This window comes from Canis aureus, chromosome 25 (assembly GCF_053574225.1).
Source record: "Canis aureus isolate CA01 chromosome 25, VMU_Caureus_v.1.0, whole genome shotgun sequence".
NCBI lineage: Eukaryota > Metazoa > Chordata > Mammalia > Carnivora > Canidae > Canis > Canis aureus.
The window spans coordinates 8,771,818-8,788,228 of NC_135635.1; positions in this window are offsets into that span (position 1 = coordinate 8,771,818).

Genomic DNA, 16,411 nt, shown 5'->3' on the forward strand with positions numbered 1-16,411 from the left:
ATGAATATGGTTTTCTTAGTTGAGGTTAGATTATGGCCTGCTATTAGGAGAGAAAACACCTCTCTCCCCCTCTAAAATATTGACCTATGGGCTTCTAGACATTCCATTCAAAAATGTCCTCTTGTTAAATTCTAAGTCTGGGCCTCACAGACCAAAATTGTACTTGAAGTGCAGGTTGGCTTTAGGCTTCATCATCACACTACAGATTGTTTCACATTTTGTGAGAAGAAAATGTTAGAATTACATATGATTTTTTATGATGTATTGACCTTTTATTTACATTCCATTGCATTGGTGTGAATAAGCTATGTGCTAAGATATATTATTAAGCTAGGAGCTTAATAAAGACTAATGTGTTTATGCTTTTTTTAAATTGACATTTTTAAGACACTTTTCTTTTTTTTTTAAGGTTTTATTTATTTATTCATGATAGACATAGAGAGAGAGAGAGAGAGAGGTAGAGACACAGGCAGAGGGAGAAGCAGGCGCCATGCCAGGAGCTCGATGAGGAACTCGATCCCAGGACTTCAGAATCACGCCTTGGGCCAAAGGCAGGCGCCAAACCGCTAAGCCACCCAGGGATCCCCTGTGTTTATGCTTTTGCACAGCATGCAAATTGATAGGAATTTGGCCAAACTGAGGCCAAATTTATCTGTAACCTCGGAAAGAGTATAGAACCCAATGTCATATATTTATGTCCTAATCTCCCTGAGGGTTGCATCTTGTTTTTCTGATACTTGTCTTTCCTTCCCCTGATTTCTTTACCTAATTATATCCCTGTTGTATTTAAATCCCATCTTCAATAACTTTGCAAAGAGGTGATATACAAATATGTTTTAGTATTCTTTTGTTCCAAAATAGCTCAGTTTTTGTTTGGGAATGGTTCTGAGAGGGTTAACATTTGATGTTAATAGATACTTATACTCTCATTCTATAATACTATCCTATAGAATTATAGTGGTGCCATGCTCTGTACAAAACACAGTTTTCTGTGGCTGAATCTTATAAAATGGTGTGATCAGCATTTTTGTAGTCCATAAGCTGCAAGTAATGCAAGCTTGAAAATCAATTGTGTACAATTTTCTGTAAGACTGATTTTATCTAGAAGAATTGTATTCCTTTTTTAGGTATTTGATATATAACTTCTTATTTGGGGAGTTTATAGAATGGGAGTTATAAATAGAGCTGATCTTATTTTTAGGTTGGTATCCTGTTAAGACACATCTAAAGAGCAATAATTCTCTTTTCACTAAAGTTGGCATACATTATAAAAAGAATTGTAGCACTTCTTCTTAATCCAGTTTTAGTACTCATATAATTATACTGCCAACATATTTTTTTAAAATTTCATCTTTTTTTGGGAGATGAGAGTACATGGTAAGCTTATTTACCTATTTATTGAATAATTACTTGCAGATAGTCTATTATGTCATTCAGTGCTAAGTTCTAGTAATTCAATGATAAATTAATGTAAATTTCTTGGTCTGGAGGAATTTACCAGCTACATTTAAATATTCAGACAACTAAAGACAACGTAATTTCATAATTTCTATATGAATGTAGAGATAATCTTCAATGGCAGCAAATAAGAACACTTCAGCCTATCTGGGATAGCATTTTAGCTGAAGTTTCAAACATGAGAAGAGTTTTCCAAATCCAAAAGCAGCAGAGGGAATATCATGTGCAAAGAAAGGAAGTGTGAAAGCTTGGTATATTCTGGGGGAACAAAAGGAAGGTTCCTTTATCATAGAGAAACCTGGATTGGATGATGAAGCTTAGATGTACAGTCATACGGGGCTTCTTAGTACTTCCTTCTGAATTACATTCGTGTCCTAACCTGCAACACCCCTTCCTCAAAGGGACAGAGGCCTGCCCCTAAAATATTACCTTACGGATGAGCAGCAAATGAAGTATGTGTACAGATCAGCTGACTCTGGAAGGCTGAGCCAAGCATATTCCCTGAAATTCACCAAGCAGATCAGTGAGGCTTCATGAGAAGATGTGAGTTGGGGATGGTAGGCAGTTTAAAAGAGAACATGTATTACTGTGGCAGGAGTCTAAACATGAGACCAAAGGAATGAATGGAGATGATCTGCATTGAAAAGTTTTGAACGGGGGGTGGGGGGGGGTGAGGGGGGTGGGGGGGTGGGGGGGGTGGTTTCCACTTTCATTATAATGAGAGCATTCAGGGTGAGGTATGAAGGAGACAGAGAAGGCAAGCCTGGAGGCAGAAATTTCTCAGGAGGCTAAGGTAGCATTCTAGAAAGAGATGATCTGGGCTCAAACAAGAGTGGTCAAGGTGCATAGAGTTAAAAATTGGTGGGAACTGGAGTTTGATTGCATAAAGAAAACAAGAAAAAAATCAAGAATGACTCTCAGATTTATGGCTAAGGAACTTAATTGTGATTCATTAATCTAGGTGATATAAAAAGAAAGCAAAGGGGCAAATTCAGTTTGGGGCTCATTGAGTTGAATACACTTAAAGGAAATCTGAGAATAGATATTAGAGATTGGGTAGATGGATCTGAAGGTAAGGAAAAGGATGTGAATTAGGGATAGAGATTTGGGGTGATTAGCAATTTGGTTGTAGTTAAAACCAAAGGCATGATTAAGTGAGTTGAGGAGAGGATAAGAAGGTGGTCCTACCTCTTCACTCCATGGGCCCAAATTATTTGGGATGGATATGGGGTACTTATAGAGTCTACCTATTTCCATCCTACACAGCACTATGTTCACTCTTTCTCTGTTAGAATATAGCTGTATACTTTATTTTTTTTATTTATTTTTTATTTTTTTAAAAATTTATTTATGATAATCACACAGAGAGAGAGAGAGAGAGAGGCAGAGACACAGGCAGAGGGAGAAGCAGGCTCCATGCACCGGGAACCCGACGTGGGATTCGATCCCGGGTTTCCAGGATCGCGCCCTGGGCCAAAAGCAGGCGCCAAACCGCTGCGCCACCCAGGGATCCCTATTTTTTATTTTTAAATATTTTATTTATTTATTCATGAGAGACACAGAGAGAAAGCAGAGATATAGGCAGAAGGAGAAGCAGGGTCTCTGCTAGGAGCCTGAGGTGGGACTCAATCCCAGGACCCCGGGAACATGACCTGAGCCAAAGGCAGATGATTAACCACTGCGCCACATGATTGCCCTAATAGTTGTATAATTTAAACTTGAACTCAATCTCAGGTTAAGGAAGTTTCTCCTATTGTTTCATACAAGTCAGTGTATTATCAGAGTGTAAATTAGAGGCAAAATTTGAATTGTAGGCCTTAAGACATAACTAATGCTGACAACATTTTTTATCTGTAATAAACTCAGTTGACTAAGGCCCAAAATAATTATTTAGAAATTGAGTAGGAAGTATTGATAGCACTTACCAAATCATTGTCCTAAGCTCAATATAGGTCTAAGACCATAATTCTAAAGCATGCATTCTCAATGAAGGCAATAGGTGTCCCCTCCTGGGGTGGGAACAAAAATTGGTTCTTGTGGGGCAAAAATCGTAGATATAACCATGGTGGTCCTCCATGGCTCAACCCTACCTGACAGAAATCTTACTTCTTAGTACTTAATTTTTCTTATTACAGAGAATTTAAATCAAGTTTTTCTCCTTAGAGGCTAAAAATGAAAAAAGAAAAAGGTAAGGAAATACTATTCTCCAGATATTAAGAAAATAATTTGTAGAAGAAATTAATTTTAGGTATCTTCCCTATGGTGTCTGAGATGGACTGGCTTGTCTTTTTTTTTTTCTTTTTTTCTTTGTAGAATTCATTCAGCCAAGAGAATGGAAGACAATCACTTGACCTAATTGTAAAGTTTTTTGCTACTGTTTGGTGTAGGGATTACAGAAAATATGGGCATCTAACGATATAAACCTTCAACTCTGATTTTTTTTTTTTTGGTCCATCTGACGCTAAAAATACCCGATTATTTTGGGTTTTAGCTAACATACGAAATAAATATGTATCAACCTATCATTGGCAATTTGAATATTAAATCTATACCAACTCTTTGAGCTTAGGGATTGAGTCTTTTATGTGATGGTGTGTTTTAGTCAGGATTTTTAAATTATGAAAATGGAAATATCCTCTGCATATAAGTGCAAAAAGAATCCAGGGTAAGGTTGGGGAGCCAGACTGGAGCAGGTTCCAAGCTAGATGAGGCACAGCCAAGATCCCGCCACAGGCTGCCTCTGTTTAGGATACTGCTGCTTGCACAATTGCCACTGGACACTGCCACTGCAGCTGTTGGCAGCACTGCCCTGCATGTGTGCCATCAAGAGACTAAGTTCCAAGCCACCACAGCTGCTGCGATGACTCTCTGACTCTGTGCCTGTGATTGTCATGGTCCAGGCAGGAGCCTCTGCTTGGGTCTGCTCTACCAGCCAGAAGTTAGGGAATATTTACCGTTACTCTTGGTGAGGTGAGGTGGGCCTTGCTCCCATCTTGAGAAAATGCCAAGAATTCCTTACAATATCAATAACTAAGATCTGAATAATGCTTTGCGTTTGTAGAGTGCCTTGGAATATTTTTCATTTGATTCTTAGTATAGCACAAAGTATTTCAGTTTTTGAGATGAGAAAACTAAAGTTCAAAGAGGTTAATTGACAAGTCAACAGTTGCAATGTCAAGGAAGAAATGAAAAATTTTGAGTGGCTGTCATATACTAAATATAGTCCTAGATGCTTGCACGTACAGTATCTCTTAAAAAATGTTTACTTTAAATATTTTATTTGACCATATATATTTACACATTAGCTTTTGAACATGTAATCAATATTAAACTGTCAATAGATAGTTTACTCTTTTTCTCCTATGAAGCTTGAAAAATCAAGTTTATGTTTTCTATTTACAGTACCTCTCAATTAAGATACTAAATATTTGTTGGATATATTTACTCTGTATTTATATTTCATAAAATGTATGGTTGAAAACAAAGATTTGTATATTCAAGTTCAAAACTAACAGTTTCTTTTTGCATTGGCCCTATATATACACACACATATATATACATATATAAAGCTGCGCATAATTAATTAACATATATATACACATATAGTTGTTGAGTTTGGAGATAAGTATATATCTGGTAAAAAAAAAAAATTACTACCATCTATGCCTTCAGCCTATCACTTCCAGTGATTTCTCCCTGCCCTCTTATTTTATAATTGTTATTTTATTATTTTTTGAGAAGAATACTTAAAATCTACCCTCTTAGCATAGTTTAAGGTATACAGTACTTTTAACTATAGGCTCTGTGCCATACACTAGATCTCTAGGGCTTATTCATAACTGAGTAACTGAAACTTTATACCCTTTAACCACTACCTCCCTGTTTCCATATCTTCCCAGTCTCTGGCAATCATCATTCCATTCTGTGCTTCTGAGTTTGACTATTTTAGATTAATCATATAAAGTAGTATTATGTAAGTATTTGTTTTTCTGTATCTGTCTTCTTTCACTTATCACAATATCCTCCAGTTTTATTCATGCCAAAAATGGCAGGATTTTTTTTAAAGGCTGAATAATATTCCATTGTACGTATATACCACATTTTCTTTAACCATTCATTCATCCATGGACACTTAGGTTGTTTCCATGTGTTGGCTATTGTGAAAAATGCTGGGCAATTAACATGGGCGTATAGAAACCCCTTTAAGATCCTAATTTCAGTTCCATTGGATATGTACCCCAAATAGGATTTGTGGATCATATGATGTTTCTGTTTTTAGTTTTTTGAGAAACTTGTTTTTTTTTTTTTTTTTTTATAGCAGCTGCACTGATTTACGTTCCCACCAACAGTATGCAGAGATTCCCCTTCCTCCACATCCTCACCAATTGTTATTATTTTTGGGTAATAGGTGATATCTCATTGTGGTTTTGGTTTGCATTTCCCTGCTGATTAGTGATTTTGAGCATTTTTTTATAAGCCTATTGGCCATTTATATGTCATCTTTGGAAAAAAGTCTATTCAGTTCCTTTGCCCAATTTCAAGTTTGAGTTTCTTATACATTTCAATATTAATCCTTTATCAGATAATGGTTAGCAAATATTTTCTCCCATTCTGTAAGTTGCCTTTTCATTTTGTTGATCATTTCCTTTGCTGTGCAGAGGCTTTTTAGTTAGATGTAGTCTCACTGTCTATTTTTATTTTGGTTGCCTGTACTTTTTATGTTTTATCCAATAAATCATTGCCAAGACCAATGTCAAGGGAATTTTCCTTATGTTTTCATCTAGGAATTTTATGGTCTATGTGTTTAATACATTTTGAGTTAATCTTTGTCTATAGTGTAAGATAAGGGTCCAATTTTATTCTTTTGCATGAGGATATCCAGTTTTCCCAACACTACTTATTAAAAAGAATATACTTTCCCATTGTGTATTCCTAGCATCCTTATCAAAATCAGTTAACCATGTATGCATGGCTCCATTCTGAGCTCTGTTCTATTCCACTGCTTTTATTATGTATTTCTGTTTATGCTGGTACCTTGCTGTTTTGATTACTGTAGCTTTGTAATATATTTTGAATTCAGAAAGTGTGATGCTTCTTTGTTCTTTCTCAAGATTTCTTTGGCTGTTTGGGTTATTTTGTGGTTCCTTACAAATTTTAGGATTGTTTGTTATATTTCTCTGAAAAAAATGCCACTGGGATTTTGATAGGAATTGCATTGGATCTGTAGATCACTTTGAGTACTATGGAAATTTTAACAATTATAATTCTTCAATCCATGAACATGGGTTATCTTTTTATTTATTTGTGTCTGCTTTAATTTCTTTCACTAGCATTTTACAGTTTTTTTGTGTATAAATTTTTTAAGTTTATTCCTAAATATTTTAATTTTTTATGATTTTGTAAATGGGATTGTTAATTTCCTTTCTGGATAATTTGCTGTTAGTATATAGAAGTGCAACTGATTTGTGTTGATTTTGAATCAATTTTTGCAGACTCTTTAGGATTTGCTAGATATAAAATCATGTCATCTGCCAACAGAGATAACTTTGCTTTTTCCTATTCTATTTTAAAATGCCTTTTCTTTTTTCTTGTGTAATTCCTCTGGCTAGGACTTTTAGTACTTTGTTGAATAGAAATGGCAAAAGTGAGTATCCTTGCCTTGCTCCAGATCTTAGAGTAAAAGCTTAGTTTTTCACCATTGTGTATTAGATTTTAGCTGTGAGCTTTTCATATATGGCTTTTATTGTGTTGAGGTTAAGTTCCTTCTATACCTAATTTTTAAGAGTTTTCATTATGGAAGAGTATTAAACTTTGCCACATGCTTTTTCTTCAAGATAATCATGTGATTTTTACCCTTTATTCTGTTAATGTGGTGTATCACATTGATTGATTTTTTTACATGTATTTATATTGAACCATCCTTGCACCCCAGGGATAAATCACATTTGGTCATGCTGTATGATCCTTTTAATGTGCTGTTAAATTTGGTTTGCTAATATTTTGTTGAGGTTTTTTGCATTGGTGTTCATCAAGGATGATGATGACCTATAGTTTTCACTTCTTATGGTGTCTTTAGCTTTGATACTAGGGTAATTGTGGCCCTGTAAAATGAGTTGGGAGTGTTCTTCACTCTTCTAATTTTTGGAAAAGCCTGAGAAGGATAGAAATTAATTCTTTAAATGTTTAGCAGAATTTGCTTCTGAAGTCATCTGATTCTGAGTTTTTCTTTCTTGGAAGGTTATTTTATTACTGATTCAATATCCTTATTTGTTATTGGTCAGTTCAGGCTTCTATTTTTTTCTTGATTTGATCTTAGTGGATTGTATATTTGTAGAAGTTTATCCATTTCTTCTAGGTTGTCCAACTTGTTGGCATATAATTTTTCACAATAATTTTTTTCATAATAATATAATTTTTTCTAATGATATTAGTTGTCTCCTTTTCCATTTTTCATTTTATTTACTTGATTCTTCTTACTCTGTTGATTTTGTGTATCTTTTCAAAGGATCACTATTGGTTCTATTGATTTATTCTTTTTTATTCTTTATTTCATTTTTTTCTGCTCTATTCTTTATTATTTTCTTCCTCCTGCTAACTTTGGCCTTAGTTTGTTCTTTTTATTAGTTTTTTAAGGTGTAATGTAAGGTTGTTTATAGAAAGTCTTTTTTCTTTCTTTTTTTTTTAAAGATTTACTTATTTTAGAGAGAGTGAGCATGAGAGTAGGGAGAGGGAAAGAGAGAGAGAAGCAGACTTCCCCTGAGCATAGAGACTGACACAGGTCTCAATCTCATGATTCTGAGATGGTGACCTGAGCCAAAATCAAGAGTCAGATGCTTAACTCTCTGAGGTCCCCAGACATCCTTTCTTCTTTTTTGATGTAGGCATTTATCATTGAAATTTCCCTCAATACTGCTTTTCGATGTATCCCATAAATTTTGATACATTGTGTTTTTATTTTCATTTGTCTTGTGATGATATTTTGTAATTTTTCTTTTTGATTTCTTCTTTAATCCAATGGCTATTTAAGAGTGCTTAATTTCCATGTATTTGTGATTTTTTTCATTTCCTAATGTTACTGAGTTCTAGTTTCATTGCATTGTGGTTAGAAAAATTCCTTGAAATGATTTTGATCTTAAGTTTGTTGTTTTGTGGCCTCACATGTGATGTATCCTGGAGAATGTTCTGTGAGCAATCGAAATATGTATGTTCTGCTGCTGATTGGTGGAATGTACTATGTAAGTCTTTTTGATCCATTTGGTAGTGTAGTTAAGTCTGCTATTTCCTTCTTGGTTTTGTCTGTATAATTTGTTTATTATTTTAAGTGGAGTACTGAAGTCTCCTATTATTGTATTGCTATCTATTTCTCCTATTTCAGATCTGTCATTGTTTCCTTTATGAATTTTAGTGCTCTGATGTTGGGTGCATATATCTGGTGCATGAATATTTATAATTATTATATCCTCTTGTTGAATTGATCCTTTAAACATTCTGTAATAACCTTCTTTGTCTCTTTTAATAGTTTTTTACTTAAAAGCGTATTTTGTCTGACATAATTATAGTCACTCCTGCTCTCTTTTGGTTATCACTTGCAAGGAATATCATTGTTCATTCCTTCACTTTCAGCCTACAAGTGTCCTTAAATCTAAAGTGGGTCTCATGTAGATAGTACATAGTTAGATCTTTTTTTTCTTTTCATTCTACCACTCCATTTCTTTTAATTGATGAGTTTAATTTATTTACATTTGAAGTATTATTGATAGGTAAGGAGTTACTATTGTCATTTTGTTGATTGTTTACTGTCTGCTTTGTAGGTTTTTTTTGTTCTTCCTCTCTAATTTGGTGACTTTTTAAAAAAATAGTGATACACTTTGATTTTTTTTTTCTCTTCGCCTTTTTTTTGGATCTGTTGTAGGCTTTTTCTTTGTGGCTACCATGAGGCTTGCATAAAATTTATTGTTGTAAAAGGTCTTTTTTGAACTGTTAGCAGCTGAACTTCACTTGCATAAAAAATTTGACACCTGTCTTTCCCTCCATACATACTTTGCTATTGATGGTCAGAATTTGCCTTTTTTATATTCTATATTCATTAACCAATATTTTGTGTTTATAGTTCTTAATACTTTTAACTTTTATAGTGTGTTTAAAAGTGATTAATGCACATTTATTCAGTATTTTTTTTGTTCAGTATTGTATTATGCTGTATTTACCTATATATTTGATTTTACCTGTGAACTTATACTTTCATGTGATTTTATGTTGCTATTTAGTATCCTTTTTGTTTCAACTTGAATTCACTTTAGCAGACTTTGTACATCAGGTTTAGAGGTGACAAACTCCCTCAGTTTTTCTTTGTTTCAGAAAATCATTATTTTTCCTTAAATTTTCAAGGACAGTTTTGCCAGGTGTACTATTATTTGTTGGCAATTTTTTCCTTCAGCCCTTTGAATATATCCTCTTACTTTGTCCTAGCTTGTAAGGATGCTAGAAGAGGATTATAAGGACTCACTTGTATATGATAAGTCACGTTTCTTCTGCTGCTTTCAAAATTCCCTTTGTCTTTGACTTTTGACAATTCATTTATAATAAGTCTCAGTGTAGATCTCTTTAGAGTCACTATATTTGGGATCTTTTGGACTTCATGAATTTGGATGTCCATTTCTTTGCCCCGATTTGGGTAGTTTTCTGCCATTATTTCTTTAAACAAGATTTCCACCCTTTCTCTTTCTCTTCTTCTTCTGAGATTTCCATATACAAATATCGGTCTGCCTGATGATTCCCCGTAAGTCCTGTAGGCTTTCTTCACTCCCCCCCGCCCTTTTCTTTCTTTTTTTGTTCTTATGCCTGGGTAATTGTAAATGACTTGTTTGAAAGTTGGTTGATTCTTCCACTGTTGAAGCTCTCTATTGACTTTTTCAGGTTAGTCATTGGTTCTTTAGCTTCAGAATTTGGTTCTTTTTTATGATTTTTATTTCCTTGTTGAACTCCATTTTATTCATGTATAGTTTACCTCATTTAGCTGTGTTCCCTTGTTTCTCACTGGACTTTTTAAAGATAATAGTCTTGAATTATTTGTCAGGCAGTTCTTAGATTTTCATTTCCTTAGGGCTAGTTACTGGTGCTTTATTTTGTTCCTTTGGTGGTGTTGTTTCCCTGATTCTCTGTGGCCCTTGTAGCCTCATAACATTGGTGTCTGCATATTTGAAGAAATAGTCACCTTTTCCATTCTTTAAAGACTAGTTTCTTCAAGGAAAACCCTTCACCATTCAGCCTGGCCAGAGATTCTGGGTAGGTCGTTGGTAGAGTCTGCAGGTAGGGTGTTTCTGATGCCTGAGTCTGTATGCAGGTAGGTCTGGCACTTAGTCTCATAGGGACCAGTTGGGGACCACTAGAGTGAATGTGGAGTGCAGGTCTATGAGGAGCAGGCCTGGAGCCTGGTATACAGTGACAAGCCCCACCCTGGGGTCCACTGGGATGGGTCTGGAGCCTAGGTCTACAGAGGCTGCCCTGGTGCTGGGTTTCACTGGAGTGGACCTAGTACCAGCTTCCATAGCAAAATCAGACATTCTTTTTCACTCTGCTTTCCCCATAAGAGAACGCTCAGGCAGAGGGGATCTCTCTCAGCACTGCGATGCATGGCCTTGGGGGAAAGGTGATGCAAGTAAAATGAAACCATTCTTCTTAGCCTCTTCAATGCATCTTTTCTCATTTCCATACTCCACTCAAGTGCTGTAATCTGTCACCTGGATTCTGGAACTCTTGTGAAGGTACTCTTTATCTTTTGGTGGTTTTCAAATTTGCATTTTTGTGAAGGCATAAGGGCTTGAAACTTCTGTCATCTTGCTGATGTCACTGCTACACACAGTATCTTATTTGATTCTCACAAAATTTTATGATGTAGGATGTAGTATAGTTAACCTGTTTTTCCCCAGCTGGTACTAGCAAGTGGCAGAACTGGGATTTGTTCCCAAATCTTTTGACTCCAAATCCTATTCTCATTCCATGGCCCAATGAGGTTACTTTCATTCTTTCCCTCCCTCTTCTGATATTTTTCATGTCCTTTTAGTACCAGCTAATATCATACTACTCTTGCATCTCAAAAATTTTTATTGAATAAATTCATCTGTAAAACTTTACCCAAAGCATGGGGATGGAGGGATATTCTGTAGTTATTTTTAGACAGTTTTTCTCCAGGACATTGCTCAATATAAAAATGCAAAATAGAAATAGATTTGTGTCTATTTGTGACTTCTGTACTCTGGAGATCTTTCCATGTCAAAGATGTCATAAAAAAGGTAAACATTACCAAATGCCAAAAATGCTAAAAATGAAGTGTTTTTGTGTGGTATATATTATATGTAATCTGTGACTCACTCACTGCTAATCATAGTTTCTACTATCCCTTCTCTACGCATGATCCCCAGAAGCCTTGTTATGTCATGTAATTTGCTTATGTTATGGGGAGGACGGTTGGTCACTCGAGCATTGCAATAGGATAATGGTTAACCTGCAGTCACTGCCTAGTCTCTTTCTACTGTGATAAACATCTGAGAGTCGAAGGATGTCAAATTCCAGCAGTCAAACTCATGATTTGGCATAGAATTTAGCTTTGTTTCCTGTTGTTATTCTTGCTGACTCTCTGCATTTCCAGATTTTAGCGTAGAGTTGAGAGGATTTAATGGCTTACCTGTGTTTCCTTTCATGCCTTAGTTTATTTTTCCAGATTTAGTCCTTGACCCCTACATCTCTAGGATTCTTTGGTTGTATTTCCTCACCTACATTGTCTTTTTGATTTTCTCCTATAAGTACTCTAATTATTTCTAGGATTTTGAGTTAAAGAAGTCTGACCAATTGGATATCTACTCAAAACTAAGGAAAGGATTTACTTGGGCAGGCCTGGTTAGTCACTTTTCCTTCTTTTCTCCAGCACCTAGGTCTTAACTTTATTTGGTATGCCTAACCCCATTGTTCCTTTCTACAGCAATTCAGACAAAGAACAGTTGAAGATATCTCAGAAAGTTTGTTGTCCTCTAGATTATAAGAAGGTAACTTGAAGAAAAGCCATTTGGCCTGACCAGGGGACAGGAATATAGGGCTGGCTTAATGGATAAGTGTAAAGGTATTATAAAGGCACTTGATGCAACTACTGTTTAAAAGTTTCCATCTTAATTTGTTTTTCTGATAGCACAGATATGCTAACTGGCTTTTAGATTTGTGGTTTCATTGGTTTCCTGAGAACAGATTCTCTAATTCAGAGAGGTTTCTTCCCGCTATCCTTTCATTGCTTAGTCCAGTGGATTCTATGCCTCTGAGATAAAGAAGGAGCTCGCAGGGGAAGTAAGAGACCTAAGCCCTGTAGAACTGAGTTTGGTTACAAAACCAAACTCTAGGGGCACAAAAGACAAAGGCTGTCTAAACGCTGGTGGTTAAATTATAGCCCTAAAGGAAGATGGGAAGTACAGTTTTAATCATTCATTTTTTAAGCATTTATTGATTTATTGATGTGTCAGACTTAAGATAAATAAGATCAAGGACCTCTCCCTACAGTCCTATTGACATAGACTCTCAAACTGGTAAGTCATAATGTAATGTGGCAAGAAATATAACAGGTTATGTTAACCAACAGGGAGATGATATTCAAGCAAGATTTTGAAGATAATAGACTCCACTTAGAACTCTGTGATCAAGTTTTCCTTCAGAATTATCCAGGCAATTATGCTGAGGTAACACAATGGAGTTTCAACCACTGTTGACACAATTAAAGCTTGGGGTATGAGTGTGGGTAGGAAGGTAGAGCTTGAAGATTCCAGGAAGAAGTACGGATTAAAGTGATGTCTTTATTTCAGGGTCATGAGATGGAGCAGCAGATGGGGCTCTGTGCTCATCACAAGATTCTCTCCCTCTTCCTCTGCCCCTCCCCCCACAGGCACACATGTTCTTTCTCTAAAATAAAATCAAATCTTTTTTTTTTTAAAGATTTTATTTATTTATTCATGAAAGACAGAGAGAGAGAGAGAGAGAGAGGCAGAGACACAGGCAGAAGGAGAAGCAGGCTCCATGCAGGGAGCCCGTGGGACTCGATCCTGGATGTCCAGGATCACACCCCAGGCTGAAGGCGGTGCTAAACCGCTGAGCCACACGGGCTGCCCATAAAATCAAATCTTTAAAAATAAAGTGATGTTTTAGTGGAAGAATGTGTATTTTTATATATAAGAAAATCTTATAAATAGTTTTATTTTCTAAACATCAATAAAAGGATTTAGAATTTGAAAATATGGAGCAATTATATATGTACAAGAATGTGTTTGTATAGATGTATACACATTCACACCACAAATACAAAAATATATATATAACATTTTTTTTCACAGACTTACTACTTCAACTCTGAAACTTTCTTTTCACAACATTACTAAATATGCAAATACTAATTGGCTTAGATTATTATAAGAAAGGGTGCTAATAAAATAATAGCCTATATTTGAAGCTTGATTTGTACATATTAAGAAAGGTTATAATTTAAAAGATTGTGAAGCTTTGACACATGAATTAGAACATAACCCAAAATAAAGTATGACTAATGTAAGAAGTTTCCTAAAACACAATTTTCTTATATTCCAGAAAATTTTTTTTTACAGCTCAAAAAGAATGTAAAATATTCTACAACATACTCATTACTTTAAGTCTGTAGTTTTAATTGTTTAGTTGGGAAATGAAATACTTTAGTGATATAAGTGCTGAAAAAATGTCTTAACAAAAATTGAGAATCAGAAATACATGCATAAAAAAAAAAAGAAATACACGCATACTTTAAAAATCTACTTTCCTTGGTCCTTCCCAGACCCATCAAATCAGATCATCAGGAGCAGGTATGAGTATGTACATGTAGATTTTTCAGACATGACATCCCTGTGTAAAGTACCATTGCTAATAGATGTTAGATGTTACTGATTTTAAGCTCCATGAGTGCAAGAGGTTGGTCTTATTTATTTTGTCCCTAACAACTGACATATAATGGGGTTTGCAGAGTGGATGGATGGGTGGATGGATAAATAGGTTGACTTGCTCTGTTTTAGATTCATTTAATTCTTTTTTCTATTAAATTCAGACCCAGTACCAACAAGTTCTTATTCTGGCACTAGGAAAGGAGTGTTTGATCTAAGTCCTTTGAGCAGATCTAGTCTCTGCTTAAAGGTCTCATTCTGTGGGGGTTTTAGACCTTGGCCTTTGTCCCTGTGAGGCTCTAATTGTAATGTACTAATGAGCTGCACATTAGTACATGCTTCCACATTTCCTCCTTTTCTGGGCTTCTCCCTTTTCTGTGCTCTTCTATCCTTGTGCTATGGTCCTTTTAGAAATGCTTCCACATTTCCTCCTTTTCTGGGCTTCTCCCTTTTCTGTGCTCTTCTATCCTTGTGCTATGGTCAAGGATGTTTTCTAGCTGGGGCGGCAGGAACTTACATGTCTCAACTCTATCTCCTCAGACTCCTCCCCCCTACAGAAAGCACTTTCTTCCCCTTCCTATGTGGCAGGAAGCTGCCGTTTTGTCATATCTTGCATCTTCCTACTCTATAGCTTATGAGAAAACCTCTGTTCTAGTCTTCTAGACTTGGTCCACAGAGAGTTAAAGGATCAGCTTTGGAAGATTTCCAAAAATAAGCAAAGGAACTGATCTGAGACCCATCCTCCCTCAAGTGCCTAGCTCTTAAAATTTAAAACCAGAATTTTCATGATTATTTCATTAACTTTGAATCATTTTAAGATTTATTTTGAAAATCAAAGCTAGAAAATGATTTCTCTATTTTAGATTATTGCTACTCAAAGTGTGGTCTACTTTAAGCAGCAGCATTTCGGCCTACCCCAGAACTTGTAAAAATACGGAATCTCAGCCCCTATCCTACCTGCTGAATCAGAATCTGCACTTAAACAGCCTCCCCTGGTAATTTGTATGTACATTAACATTTGAAAAGCAGCCATTCTTGGTGATTTTTGCTCTGTTCCTAAAGTATCATCTCTGCTACAATAAGTTGCTAGTGACAGCTTTGCTAGGCATTGAAGATGCTCCAGAAAATTATGTGTATTGCATCCCCAAAGCCAGAACCATACTTAATGAGAAAATACCTGCCAAAGACAGGAATAAGACAAGAATGGCCAATATCATTATTATTATTTAAAACCATTTGAAATTGTCATCTAGTGCCAATAGAGAGAATCATATGAATTAGAAAGAGGTAAAATCATCTCTGTTTTCAGATTATATATCTGGAAAATTGAAAAAAATCATTGAAAAAAATCTAGCAAAACATTTAAGAGAATTTAGTAAAGTAGCAGTTTATGAAACGAATGTATGGAAACTCAACAATTTTCATATATAAAAATAACTGATTGGAAGTTAAAGACTCCTTTTATAATTGCAACAAAAAGAAAAAAAAAGTATGTAGGCATCATTCTAATAAGGGATGACTGAAAAATATCTGAAGAATTTTTAAAATATACCAGACCGACACAAAAATAGCCATAAACAAATAGTAAGCCTTACCATCAGTTTGAATAGGAAGACTCAATATCATAAAATTTTCTTCTGGTGATACACATTTTTTTTCTTGAAGCTAAAGAGCAAATTGATTTTATATTTCATTTGTAAAAGCAATTAAACATAAATGGACTGGAAAACCTTAAGAAAAACAGTGAAGGGGGGCTATATCTTAAACCAGATGTTGAAAAACATATTATAAAGTCTCTATAATTAGAAGAAATTATATTAACAAGTGAGTAAACAGACAAGCTAATGGAACCAAATAGAAAATCCAGAAGTAAACTTAATTGCACATGGAAATTTAGACCACAATAAAGGCAGGATCTGAAATCAGTAGAGAAAGACTTTTCAAAAAGTGATGTTGGTGTTATGCTGTATGTTGGAAAATTGAATTTATATAAAAAGTTAAAAAATAAAGGG